The 15,174-nt window shown below is 36.9% G+C and overlaps 1 protein-coding gene across 1 annotated transcript in view; it reads left to right on the top strand.

The window, feature by feature from the left end:
• Plcb4 (phospholipase C, beta 4) overlaps positions 1-15,174 on the top strand; it is a 352,340-nt gene that overhangs the window by 121,372 nt on the left and 215,794 nt on the right. The window contains exon 3 of the mRNA XM_013011053.1: positions 14,448-14,507. The gene's annotated coding sequence lies outside the window, so the exon portion shown is untranslated. The remainder of the gene's footprint in view (positions 1-14,447; positions 14,508-15,174) is intronic.

Raw genomic sequence — 15,174 nt, 5'->3', positions numbered from 1 at the left:
TAACTGACAATGGTCCTAAAGGGTGATGCTTTGAATACTTGATTCCAAATAAGCTTTCTTAACATCCTATCTCTCATGGGATCCTGAGAATCACATTAGCAGAGCACTGACTAGCTCACACTTGGTTCTCACATGGTGGGGGCCCAGATATATAAAGGAAACTTGTCCAGTGCCATTTATAACTTCAGTCTCTCTTGTCCTTCAAAATGATCTTGAATTTCTTTTAAATTCATTATTTGCTATCTTGAAACACTAGGTTATCTTAGTAGGAAATGGTCTTGATACAGACAGCATTCTTAACTTTCTGAGAGGAAAAAACCATTTTCTATATTCTAAACTCCAAGTGTTCAGATTCTTATGACTTCGGACAATTGATACAAATATATGATAGTTTAGAAATTATAATTTACTTACTTTGCCTCATTTCTTCCTACATGGGTTCTTCTTTTGCTTCACTATGCTAAACTTCATCTATTTACATTACAATCAGGCCATTTCTCTGTTGTTCATTCATTCAGCTGAATGATCCCTGTCAAACTCAGCCTACAATATCTGATCAGGAATATATTACACAAAAGTCACCAAGAACAGAAGAGAAAAGGCTTTGTGATTTTTATCTTTAGTCAGAATTCTAATGACTCCATGATGGCAGAACATGTTCCCAAAATTAGTTATTGAAAATGGCAATCTTGCTTTCTCACTCTCAAAAACTGCATGCAGCTAGCTTACCCAGACATTGTATGTCAGTTTTACAGAATAAGTGACTGTCATTTCTTTAACTTTCTAGTGCTATTTTTCCTCCTTGAAGTCATTACTTTTCTTCACACTTCAAATGCAATACATAAACCATTCTTTTTGTCTCTACATGCAAAGTGGAGTACTAAATCTGAAAGTTTTTCCAGATACCAGTTGTGACTGGCATTGACTACTGTCACCGTTCACTTGGACTCTTATAGTGGCCTCTTAATTAAGGTTTCTCTGCTTCATTCTTACTGTTGCAATTGATTCTCAAACAGCAAAGTTTTGCTTTAAACTTAATTCAGCTCATGCAAGTGTGCTTTTGACAACACTCTACTTGCTTTATAGTTAACTGGATGCAATCTTATGTCTTTACGGTGTCTGGCTTTGGGTTTTGCCGATTTTGTCTCCTTCTAGTGCCTTCCTTTCTCACTCTGCTGTGTTGGAGCTACAATGGTTTCTCCAGTCTCTTAAAACACATACTTTCTTCAGGGCATTTCCACCTGCAGCTCTCTCTCTCTTCTTGGAACCTGCTTCCTCTGGAGGCCAACTCCTCCATTTCTCAGGTCTTTGTTCATCCCTTCATTAGTGTTTCCCTTCCTGAGACCACTATCCAACAGAGTAGCCACTAACCTGCTAGCAAGGCAATACATATTTGCTGGATGCGTGAAATAGTTATTTTTCATGAAAAGACATTTAATTTCCTGTTCCATCTATGCAAATAGATAAGAAATGAATAAAATCATCCTTAGGAACAGATTTTTTTTTTAAACAACAAAGTTGTAAGAAATCAGATGCAGTACAGATTCCAAACCATATATTTACTTTTCTTAATTTGAAGTTCCAAGATTAATTAAAAAGGTCAATAAATCATTGAAAATTATAAATCTTCCTCAAAACACCTAATATCTGCAATCAGGTTCTTGACTAATATAAATAATGTGGCCAGTGTAATTTTGAATCTTGGTTTTATAAACTATCAGACAATCTTTTACCATAAATTTAAACTAGCACTTGCCATAAAATGTACTTTTTGTATGGGCTATATGTAAATGTATGCGTAATACTTAAATTATCAATCATTTATGATTTTTAAATTATAAAACATTGTAAAGTATCAAGTTATCTCATAGTATTTTATGAAACTGATGATTATTATCAGTTTATTAGTGTTTACAGATTTGCATATGTATAGAAGGAACAATTTTTTTAGGAACAATTTTTCTAGCACTACTATTTTTCCCCTGTGTGTTGTAACTGTGAATTTATTTAATTACATAGGCTTGTGGCTCTGTCTCCAAATATATTACTGATTTATGGGTAGAAGTATGTATTATTCTGAAACCCTACAAAACTCAAAGACTCCTAATTTTAAAATTATCGGAAATATCACACATCTCTTTGTATGACTAAAATTAGCAGAATGAAACCTTGACAGCACCAAGTGTGTGAGGATGAAGAACATTTGGGAGTCTCAGATATTAATGGTGGGAATGCAAAATGGTGCCACAGTTTTGTGGTTTCTTATAGGGTCGTACATATATTTACATCTAACCCAGATAGTGCTACTTGTAGGTCTTGACTTAAATGAAATGCAAACTTGGTTTCACCCCAAGTCCATGCATTCCTATTTATAATAGCTTTTCCCCTAATTTATTTTTTAAATTATCCTTCAATAGTTGTACAAAGTTGTTGAAAGCAGTTTATGAATATAGTGCATCTTGAGCAGTGTCACTCCTTTAAACATTCTCACCCCGCTCAACCCACCCCTTCCCTTACTTTACTTAATTTTGCAGTGTATGCAATGAATTCTTGACTACATTCTTGACCTTTACTTTACTCCATTTGTCTACCTCTTTCCTTTTGCCCTCCCACCCCCCCCTTTGGAAGTTCCCATTTCCTGGTGCTTATTTTGTTGGACTTCTACATTGTCGTTCTAAGGAATAACACTATTTGAGCTCTCCATATAATCTACCATACTTCAGCTATTTGTAACCACTTGCTTACTACCCAATTGTGTTTACTTATAGATCTGTAGGCACATTTTAGCTACTACAAGTGAGGAAAATGGTACAACCCATGTTTCTCTAGATCTGACTTACTTCACTTAATGTAATTTTTCCAAGTCCTTTTCTTCCATTTCCTTACAAACTATACAATATAGCAGTACTTTCTATAAGTATCCCAAAGTAAAGACAATGTAGGTGTCTCTGAATTAGGGAATGATAATCTAAATTGTCCTACATCCCCAAAGCAATGAATTACTATTTAGCAGTGAGGAGGAATGAACGATTACAGCATATACCAACTTAGATGAATCTATCAATATGTTTTGTGGAGTGAAGAAAGCTGTGTATTACCAATTTCACATGGGAAGGACAACCTCATGGGAACAGTAACAGGACATTGGTTATATAAGAATTGGAAAGAGAGTATGACTACCAAGGGGAAACATTTGAGAGTTTTGGGGACTATGGAATTATATCATGCTTTGATCTTGTGGTTAGGTCATATTACTATATGCATTTGTTATAGATCATTGAACCACATTAGAAAGCAACCTTTTATATATGAATTTAAAGTATACACATAGAGAATAACTTCTCTTAATCATTAAGATCAATTATGTGTCTGAATCAGCCATTGGCAAGATCTGAATGACACAGATGGGTGCTCACATCTAAACCTTAGCTAAACATTTCATTTTACACTGGTTGTTGTGGTTTCCTTTTTCCTGCTTCAGGTTGAGTACTTGTAACATGATACACTTTGATTCTGAGGTCAGACACAGCAGTGATAGAAATTCTTCCTGGGATCCATCAGAGCATGTATCACATTATCAGAAGGGTCTTTCCACATGAAGAGCCTAGCTCACTGGGAATGATAACGTTACTCATCTTGTTTGTTTTAATGGTAGTTAATAATCAGGTGCATAAATCTTTTCATAAAACCAAATGTAAATGATAGGAAACAGGTCTGGAGCAGGCTACTGCTGATAAATATCAGGTTGTGAATTTGGGATCTTTGCTTTCACTGTGGTTCTTGTCTCAGGGTTCTGGCATCTGTAAGCTGTGTGGGCTTGAAGAGTTTGTACTGTTCACTTCTATATAAAGCTCAGCTGGGCCAGTTCATGCCTACTGTAGTGTCTCATGAAGCCTATGGCTGGCCATTTGTCTCTGGGACACACACACATGTGTGTATATGCACATATATACACATATACCCTGACAAACATAAATGATACTCCAACCTGAATTCATAAAAAGTGAACTTTGGGCATTGAAAACTTTTTATAAATTGTACCATACTCTTTTTTAAAAATCCCTTTGCAACTTACTCTTCCTAAGGAATATGTATATATAACTTTATAAGTATATAGATATTTTTATTCATTTATTTAATATTTAAGGAAAATCTACCCCATACAGGGTCCCAGGGCTGCAACAAGTGAACAAGTACAGACAAGGTTTTTGCCCTCAAGGACCTACTTTTCAGTAGCAGAGAAAGAAAATAAATAAGTGAATATAATTTAAGGTTTAGAAAGAAAACTAAGATGCCATTTCTCAGTTCTTGTGCTTGCTTTAGACCAACAAGGCATGCTTTTTGTCTTCACGTCATCTCTAATTCATCTTCTCTGCCTTTTGACTTTTGCCGGCTGCAAGATACAGGGTTGTTTTTTTTTTAAACTTTTTTGCTTGTAAATATGTACAGATTCTTGAGGCCAATGTTGTATTATAGCCAACCCTGTTTTTATCATCCTAGTATCTTCTTGTATCTTCTGCTTTTCTTCTTCTTTCAGTGTGCTTTTAACCCAAAGAAACCAACTTTTTGCCATCAGATTAGAAGTGAATCACAGCAGATTAAAGTGCATATTTTTCTCTTTAGAGGAACACATCTTGAGTTACCCATGTGACTGTTCTAAGCTGGATTTGTACAGATCACTTCTCTGTGTGCACATTGATATACTGTGAAATAAAGGAGTGGGCGAGGACTTCCATTGAACACCCACTCAGGGTTGCTGGAATGTGATAGGCATTCTTGTGTGTCTTATTCCATTTAGCTTCGCAGCAATGAGTGAGGGAGATAATATTGCTGCCTTGGCAAACAAGGAAACTAGGTCCAGGAGAGGTTAATTGACTTGTAGTCTGAAAGATAGTTCTCTCTCACTCCTAAACCCACTCTCTTTATACTCCCCAACGTTCCATCTGGGATTAGAGTTCTTTTCATCTCATTCTCACTTGCAACAGGAGTTAGATATTGCCCCATCTTTTGAGATGGACCCTTGAAGTTTCCTCTCAGATTGGGTTGCTCTCGCTTTTACTTTTCAGACTCCCAAGAGATTTGGCCTAATTCTATCTATTTTTCAAATCTGCTATCACCTACTTGATCACCTGTTTCTTTCTCCACATGAATGCTTACAGAGGAAAATTGAGCCCCACAGTTGTATAGCTTTGAACAGCAAACCCACATGGCTCTCCTATTTCTATAGTTCTACTTCAAAAAACATCACCAGGAAAGCAAAGGTGAAAAGCCCCTAAAATATCACAAGCACAGTTAAAATTTTATATGTTGAACCCAGTATATATATTCTATATCTTGAAAACTTATGTGGGTGTTGTTTCTTGCAAATTCTAAGTCCTTTTAAGAGGAATTAGTTACTTAAAAAAAATCATTGACACTATAGTCCAAACTGATTCAATTTGGTGTTGCTGTGTAACTCAAATAAGATCATATTTTTGGTGACAGTTCAAACGCTAAGTTTTTCATTATGAAGAGGTTCTGTGAGAGACTGCCAGAAAGGAGAGGTAGGTCATGTTAGGAGAATGTGTTCCTAAAGGGAATGGATGTTATGCTGAAAGTACTTTTGGGTTCCATGGGACCATAGAACCCTTGAGATACAGCGAAGTTGGACTGAGACATCTTGCATAAACTTCATGCTGGATTCCAAAGACTTGGAATGAAAAGAAGTTAAATATTTCATTTTTATATCAACTACACACATATATAAAAACACTCTGTAGAGACACATTCTATAGAGGTTGGTAAAATATACTCTTTGAATTATACTCACTTTTCCTATTAATTTTGTTAGGATTATGCCTATTTTTATTAGCATGTATTAAGTTTTTCCTGGGAGTTCATTATGACACTTTCGTATGTGCACGCAATATACCCCCATCAAACTCACCAGTCTATCTCTGCCTATCATTCCACCCCCCTTTTAAAAGCATTTCAACAGATTTCATTATTCTGTTTTCATACATGTTACTTAATTACTTGAACCCTATTTACCTTCTTAGTTAGCCTTCCTTTCTTCCACTGGTACTTGCCTCCTGACAGGGCCTCTTTTACTTGCCTGCAATTTTTTTTCCCATTTTTATCTTGTATATATTGACTTTTCAAAAGGGTTTCACCACAATAATTAGTAGTGCATAGATTATAACTTAGATTAATTTGTTACTCAGTGACATGCCCTTGAGATTCAGCCAAGTTGGTGTATTACCAATAGCTCTTCCCTTTCATGGATGAATAGTATTCTGTGATTTTATTACCTTTCTAATGGTGCTTTTAGAAAGTTTAACATTGCCTATCTAACTTGGACTTGTGGCTTGTATCAGGCCTCTATAGAATAGCATTGGTTGAGAGTATTTTTGGAATGAGGTCATTAAAATGCATATTTCTGCCAGGTACTCACGCCTGTAATCCTAGCTACTCAAGAGGTTGAGATATGAGGATCATAGTTCAAAGCCAGCCTAGGCAGGAAAGTTTGAAAGACTCATCTCCAATTAACCATCAGAAAACTGGAAGTGGCACTGTAGCTCAAAGTGGTAGAGTGCTAGCCTTGAACAAAAAACAAAAAAGCTCAGGGACAGCACCCAGGCCCTGAGGTCAAGCCCCACTACCAAAAAACAAACAAACAAAAAACAAGCATATTTCTATAACACTTTCAGTTAACTTTAAGTATTCCTGGGTTAAATGGTATATTTTGTTGAGATCACTGTAAATAAGAATACTTAAAAATGAACAGGAAAAGTGTGCCTTAAAATCCTATTAAATCGAGAGCCACTGGCTCATCTTTGTAAACCTGGCTCTTCAGGAGCTTGAGATCTGAGGATTGCAATTTGAAGACAGACTGGCCAGGAAAGTCTATGAGACTCTTATCTTCAATTAACTACAAAAAGTCAGAAATGGAGCTCTGCCTCAAGTAGTAGAGCACTAGCCTTGAGCAAAAAGCTCCTGGGCAATTTTCAGATCCTGAGTTCAAGCCCCAGGTCTGGCACACCCTCCCCTAATCTTATCAGGACCCTAAAATCATTCCTGTGTCCCTATTTCCCCCTCTCCCTCCTTTTATCCTTGTTTCTTTCTTTCCATGAAAGAAACTTTTCCTATAACTAAACAAGAAGGGATACTTAGCAACCTTTGCAGGTGGAATTCAGTGTATTGGTTTAAGACTAATCAAATGGTTTATATTTATCTGATATTTTCCCCCTTGGGAGTTTCAGAAATGTTTTTTCCCATCCAACTTAAGCTGCAAAAAGAAACCTGTTCCATTAACTTACGATGGAATCAAGAAACAGGACACAGGGACAGTTCAGAACAGATTAAAGCCGAGGTGAAGGATAATATCATTTTCAATTAAAATTGCCAAGGGAAATTAGGTAGGCATAGAATAATTACCTGGGTTGGCACACAGCCAGACTTCTGAAACAGACACCCTGCTGGAATTTTCTGGGGAATCATTGCCTAGTACTGCAGGTGGGGGCTTTGGAGTTTATGTGTCATCCCAATCATATTTAAATGACTGGCTGCAGTGCCTGGATTTCAAATGATTTTAAAACCCAGTAAAAACTAAGACTCAGAATAGATAATACCACAACGTGTCAGATTAAAGAGAGGGGTTTTCTGACAAAATAAATGTACATTTCTGTGATCTCTTCTAGTAGCCACCAAGACTCTGGCAGTGAGATTGAATCAGGCAGAAATACAGAGGCCTGATTAAATTATGCTTCCAGATGATCACTTCCATGTGCAAAGGGCCTGACAGGTTGACAGTCTTTGTTTAGAACCTGGCAAGTATCAGTTGCTGAGAGGTGGACTTTTTAACATAGTGCTTGGGTTGAGCTATTGAAAACCAATCTGCCTTTAATCACATGTCAAGATCTACTGCTGTGTTGTGCTCCCTACCCCAACTCAGGATTATGGCTACGAAACATGGGTTTCTTGGTGTTGTACTGCCTGATCCTTGGTACCATGGCTCTTGATACCATGCTAGCCTACCCCTGCTATGGCTGAGTGCAGTTGATGGAAAAGACTTGAGGTTATTTTGATTGTGGTTCTTCTATTCTCTTTGCCTAGCGGAGGCCCACTTTCTTTATTATTATTATTATTGCACTGGGATCCAGTGCCTCTTCTACTTGGCCTTTTTATTCTGATCCTGATATCAGAGCTTGAATTAAGAGCATTGAGCTCTTAGCTCTCTTGCTCATAGCTGGTCCTCTACTACCCAAGTCATTCTCCAACCCTGTTTGGCTTCAAGTGTGAGCTTTTGTTGCATCCCCATTTCTCCCCGCCCCAATCTGTTAAAGTCAAAATGAAGTACATGGAAGAGGGGTTTTAAAGAATGAAAATAACAAACAACTTACATTTTTCTTCTATCACTTTCCAAGAGATGATAAAGATGGTTAGAGAGCTGGCTTTTGATTTTCTGTATAGCTTAACTGGACTTCAACTTTCATGAAATAACTTGGAATGAGTTCTTACGACCAGTTTCCAGTGTTGAATCATAGAACCAGTTAATTGCCATTGACAGCTGCAAGAACTATAACTTTCCTGTGCAGGGTTTAGAATAGTTTCTCAAACTGGCAGTTTTAGTCTTGGGGAGGGAAAAATGAATGGCTGAGCACCTCTGGCTGGGCATCCTTCGCACAATGACGAAGAAGAATATATGTATACTAAGAAGGTAGAACTTCCTTTAGACCTGAAGGACATTGCTGAGTAGTCCTGCCATGTAAGGATCATTTACTCAAGGGAGCAGAGAACATAAAGAGGGAGTTGGCTGGTGAAGGGACCTGAGAGGGTGGGGGCCAGAGGCACCTGGTTCACCTACACACTTCCATGTTAGGTGACAGTGGCTGCTGGATTGTTTTACAGTGTTGCAGAATCATGTAGATGTCTAAGAGATGCTGAAATTTTGGTTATTTATGTTAATCTGCTATTTTTAAACTATAACAACCAAGCCAAAGTTTAAAAGATGATCACAGAATCCTATGAACCTAGATGTCACCAGATTAGGCCATGGCAGCTTCTATTTTCCTGCATCTTTCAAGAGTGAGTATTTGGGAGAAGTGTGAGAGGCAGCGGGCGTTGGAGAATGTGAGTTTTGTGAGTACCTAGAGTTGTATTCTGCTCAGAGCCATAGTTCCAAAGCTGAGAACATTATCTTAGGTTTAGTGAACCTGCAGAGACATAAACCTGTTCATAGGTTTGAAAATACGAAATGTGATTGCCATTAAGATTGAAGACTTCTGATGTTGCAATGTGGTACAGTATTTGGGCTAATATGATGACCTTTTTGTTTTTAACCTACTGTTCCATTTGATGGCTTTTGAGAATGGGAACAGAGTAAGAATTGACCCCCTTCTGTGTTGTTTGGGTTCTTCCCAGATATTTGTAGGTTTTTTTTCCTCTTATGTAAATAAAATTCCACATTCTGCTGGAATTACCTGTTGCTTTAAAATAAGACTATCTCAAGTACCATGGAATCAAGGGTGATACTGTGCAATAAGACATTGTGGTTTTTTTTTTTTTTTTTAACATTTTGGAGGGTCCATTACTCTTTGGTGAAGGAAAAATACAGCTATATATTTCCTTTTTTTTTTGTCCAGTTGTGGGGCCTGAACTCTGGGCCTGAGTGCTGTCCCTCAGCTCTTCAGCTCAAGGCTAGCACTCTACCACTTGAGCCACAGCGCCACTTCCGGCTTTTTTTTTCTTTTAGCTTATATGGTGCTGAGGAATCAAACCCAGGGCCTCAGGCATGCAAGGCAAGCGCTCTACCACTGAGCCAACTTCCCAGCCCCAGCTATATATTTCCTATCCTAACGAATATCATGGAGAATCATAATCATAATTTTTGAAAAAACCATGAATATTTACCATTTTCCGTGTTTTCCTTGAAGAGTGTGATTTTTATCATTTTTGGAAACAGCTGGTTAATAGTAAGTGCCAAGGTCACTGAAATGCAACCTTTCTTCTTCTTCTTTTTTTTTTTTTTTGGTCAGTCATGGGGCTTGAACTCTGGGCTTGAGTGCTGTTCCTCAGCTCTTCCACTCAAAGTGAGTACTCTACCACTTGAGCCAGAGCAACACTTCCAGCTTTCTGAGTGGTTTATCAGAGCTAAGAGTCTCAAGGACTTTCCTGCCTGGGCTGGTTTTGAACCATGATCCTCAGATCTCAGCCTCCTGAGTAGCTAGGATTACAGGCATGATTCACTGACACCCTGCACAAGCTTTTAGCTACTTTAATTAAATATAAATTATACAAAGCAAAACTCACTTAAAATGTCAAATTCAGTGACTTTTGGATGTAGTTTACAGTACAACTGCTCTAACCTTAGCACAATTTTATTACCCTGAGTTCCTGCATTTGCCACCAGTTATCTCCATCTACTGTAATGTAGTCATGGGAATTCCTACTCACCTTTGTTTCTGGGGATTTGCCTGTTGTGGAAATGGATGATACAATATATGGTTTTTGTGACTGGCATAATGTTTCTTTTTCTTTTTAATTTCATTTCTATTGTGTCAGTATAGATGAGCACAACCTACATATCATTGTTGGGTTTTTATTGCTGAAAAACATTCTATTGTGAGGATAAACAACACTTTATTAATCCATCCATTAGTTGTTGGACATTAGAATTGTTTCCACTTTTGCTACTGTGTATAATGCTATTGATATATGTGTGTGTGTGTGTGTGTGTGTGTGTGTATGTGTGTGTGTGTATATATATATATAGACATATATATATAGATAGATAGATAGATAGATAGACAGATAATTTCCTTGTAGATATTTAGGAGCAGAATGGCAACAATATGCTTAAGCATTTAAGGAGCTACCATTTAAGACTGATCTCCCAAGTTTTTCCCTTATACATATACCAGAAGTCTATGAGGTTTCTGACTTCTTGAATTTCTCATCAAAGCTTGTTATTCCTTATGTTTTGATTATAGTTTTCCTAGCGGTTATGAAGTAGTGTCTCATGGTGGTTTTAATTTACATTGTCTTGTTGGTGGAATATCTGTGTATTTTCTGGAGATTTGTCTATTCATAAATCATTCAACCTATTTTGTGGTTGAGTTGTAAGTTTTAGATAAAAGTCTTTTTATTAGATACATGTTTTGCAAAACTTGTCTCCTCTTCAGTGGCTGTCCTTTTCACTTTCTTGATGATATCTTTTGAAGCACAAAAGCTTTGAGAGCTGTCTAATTTATTTGTGTTTCCCTTTTGCTGCTTGTGCTTTTGGGGTTATATCTAAGAAGCCATTGTATAACCCAAGGATACAAAGTTTTGTTCCAATGTTAGATTAGCCTATTTACTTTTAAGGATGTTTTACAGTACTCGCTCTTATCCATGGTGAGTAATTTTCAAGATGCATACACATTTATATAGTTTGATTTATAAATTAGGCTTAGTAAAAGGTTGCCAACAATAACACATAATAAAATAGAACAACTACAAGAATATACTCTATGAAAGTTATGTGAAAGTACTGTCCCTCTCTCAAAATACCTGACTGATGGTAATCACCCTTCTTATGATCATGGGTCACTGAAATCATGGAAGGAAAAAAAACAATAAGTGATACAGGATCACATGTTGAGCTTTTCTTTCCTTTTCTTCTCATTTCTTTTTTTCTTTCTTTTCTTTTCTCCTCTTCTTCTTTATTGCGTTTTTTCTTGTTCATAGTGTAAGATAGGAGGTCTATCTTCATCCTTTTGCTTGTGGCTATCCAGTTCAATACTATTTCTTGAGTAGATCATCTTTTCCTGTTGGATGGTCTTGGTATTGATTGGATAAAAACAGTTATTGTTTAACTGACACCAATACAATGTGGCTGTTAGGTATTTTGTTCAACTGTTGGGTATTTTGTTATCTTCCATATTGTAGGAAAGAAAAAAAATTCTTCTTTCAGAAGACCAAAAAATACAGAGACTTACATGAATACTCCTAATCATAGATTTCCCCTACCACACCTCACATGCTCTCATACATAGATCCTTCCTTACCAGTGACTCCCCATTAATTTTTCAACAACCAAAATGACCATATTTGATTACAAAGGCTGGTAATTTCTGGTCTTTGTTTATATATGAACACAACACCCAGTGAGTCATAATAGTATGCCAGAAGCTAAATAGTCTGTGCCACAATGTTCATACAGTTTTACTTCTTTGTATAGTATTAAAACATTATTGTTTTCAAATGCTAAAGTATTCTAAGTATGCACAGAATTTGAAAGGTTTAGAAAACAAATGTGGGAGTTTTATGCCTGATAGTCACTAGGGAATTAGGAAAAGGAAAAAGAAAATACGCATCTAATCTTTACATCTTCGAAAAAGACAGGAAGCAAGAGGTATTTCAAAGTAAGCAAGGTATGTCAGAATGTCAGAGTCATTAATACATGAGCATTTTAGGAACTCAGCTTGCCTCATAACTGCAAGTGACATAAGAGAGCTCTAAGTGGACTATTTAATTATTCTTTTTTTTTTTTTTGGTCAGTTGTGGGTCTTGAACTCAAGGCCCAGGCACATTGTTCGTGAGTTTTATTTGGTAGCACTCTTCTACCTGTGTCACAGCTCCACCTCTGGCTTTCTGGTAGTCAACTGGAGATTAGAGTCTCATAGACATCCCGCTTAGGCAGACTTCAAACTGCAATTTTTAGATCTTAGTCTACCAAGTAGCCAGGTTATGGGTATTAAGCCATGGTAGTTTTTAATGTGCACATAATCCTTGTCCTGACACCACTTATAGACTCATGTTCATATATGGTTTTAAATATAAATCTAATGAAAATATGTTAAATGCCATTGAGGAGGCCCTATGTAGCCATTACACATGAGTCAATGAAACTGTTTCAGTGTATTTGAGGTACACAGTCACCTAGCTTTCACTAGCTCTGTGTGATTCTTAAATATTTTCTCTCTGTCCTAGATTTCTCTACGGTAGAATAGGAACAAAACCAGCACATGCATGCCAAGTTTCTATGTGGATACTAAATGATGATGTAATTTAGGCTTAGAGCCTGCCTGGGTCATAGTTAAATATTCACTAGATCAGTAAAGTCATTGTACATATACTTTATGTCCTCTCATTCTGTGTAGTAGAATATTTAAAATGGAATGTTTTAATACCTAGTTTGGTATGAACTAGATTGACCTTAAATTTCACATTTAAAAGTAAAACATTCCTTGATGAAATACTGCACAATGACAAATGTTAGACTAAAAGCAAAAGCTTTAGGCCCTCTTCTATGAACCCATCTTAATTTTTTTTTACCTTCCTTTCATGCCACTTTCCCAGGGGAAGTCCTATTTCAGTTTCTTGTTACCTAACTAGATGTATTATTTGCATATAATGAAAAATGAAATTGTTGTAATTCTGTGCTTATGCATAGTGAAGTTTAACACATGTATGGACTCATAGTTTACACATGACTATACTACTTCAGTTAAAAAAATAAATCCTGTGATCTGACAATTTATTTTCATAACTGTCTACCTAACTCCAGATTTGCTTCTTCATATTTCATGGCATAGTCTTGCCGTTTACATATGTATCCTTCCTGGGAACTGGTCAAGAGTCCCTGCCACAGACATCTTCATATACAGATGATAATAAAAATAAATTCTGAATTCAATCATCTTTACATACATCACCTCCCCTAGGACTCACTTGCCAGTTTTTTTATGCCAATTATCTTCCCAGCTGCTAATAGGCCTCCTCCTCCTCCTTTTCCTCCTCCTCCTCTTCTTCTTCTTGTCTTCTTTTTCTTTTAAGTTTTACTTCTGATTCCATCTCAAACCTTTTTCTCCTTGCTACATCTTTGGAAAGACCTGGAAACCTACATTTCAGCCAAACCAGAAGTCCGATGTCAAATTCAGACTTGACATAAACAACTTATTAACAAAGAAGAGACAGAAATACACATAAAAAATGACTTTTATAGTTAGATGCAATTCCATTGTAAATCTTCTCTGCTCAGAACTATGCTGCTTGGAAAGGTTTCTTCCGATTGCAGTTTATCTGAGGATATTTTACATATTTCCTAACAATTACAGTTCATCTCAGGACATTTTACTATTAATCAGGAAAAGGCAATTCCATTTACTTCAAGAAGGTTTTAGATAGCCTTGTTTAATGGTTGCTTAAGTATTTTACTAGTTGAAGAGGCTGAGTAGATCAGCAACAGTGGAGAAAGGTCGGGATACAAAATCCTGTTGTGTGGGCAGAACAGTAACTATTTCTGATTCGAACTCTGCATGTCCATTGTGTAAAACTACTGACTGATATGTTAATATCTTTCCGATATGCTTTAAGAAGTCTATTATAAATTCTGGTTCAAAACTGCAAAGACTTGCTGCTTTTCGTGATAACTTGAAAGTTCTTGCCATTAATTTTTCTCTTGTCTGTGTCTGTTTTGTTGACAGAGAACCAAATTCTGTGTTTGACCAAGTGGACATCAGTCTTCATTGGTGGAGAGTTGCCTGGTGAGTGTACTCAATGGCCCTGAAATGAGGAACGGAAAGTGCTGGGTTCTAGAGTTTTCTGTCAGTAAAGTGAATCTCTGGATTCACACTGATAGCCCTCTGAAATGTCTTTTCAAACAGATTCACAGTCACCTTCTCTTGGGGGGCAGTGGAGAATGAAGCGGAATCTTCCTGGGTTTTCTACATTCCATTTTCCTAATTCTACTATTGGCCTAGGCTGTATCCTCTGCATACTTTCTGCTTACTACATTTGGTAGTGTTTCCTCTGTTGTTTTAGTCTTTCTTGGTCTTTTTCAGGAGGAATATATGTGGCCTTTCAGTACGAGGCAGGTTTTGTTAGGGATAGTCCCGCCGATGCAAAAGAAGAAAAGAATCACATTTGCTATACTCATTGGACAGTTAGAATCCTCCATCTTGGGATATCTACCTATCTGGAAGGTGTCAATAAATTCTTTATCTGTTTCCCTTATGTTCCATTTTACAAATCTTCCATGAAATGCCAGAATAGGATGGGAGTATTTTGAGTAGGGCTGAAGCACTTTAATGACAAACTTGATCTTACCCATGTGTTACGCTAGAGCCGGAATCCTAGCCAATATGAGAGTCTGTTCTTTTCTGAACCCTTCATCAAACTGCTATTTTCTAATTATTGTTGCACATAAAAAAC

This window comes from Dipodomys ordii, unplaced genomic scaffold (assembly GCF_000151885.1).
Source record: "Dipodomys ordii isolate 6190 unplaced genomic scaffold, Dord_2.0 Scaffold13, whole genome shotgun sequence".
Classification (NCBI taxonomy): Eukaryota; Metazoa; Chordata; class Mammalia; order Rodentia; family Heteromyidae; genus Dipodomys; species Dipodomys ordii.
This window is presented reverse-complemented; position numbering and strand designations above follow the sequence as displayed.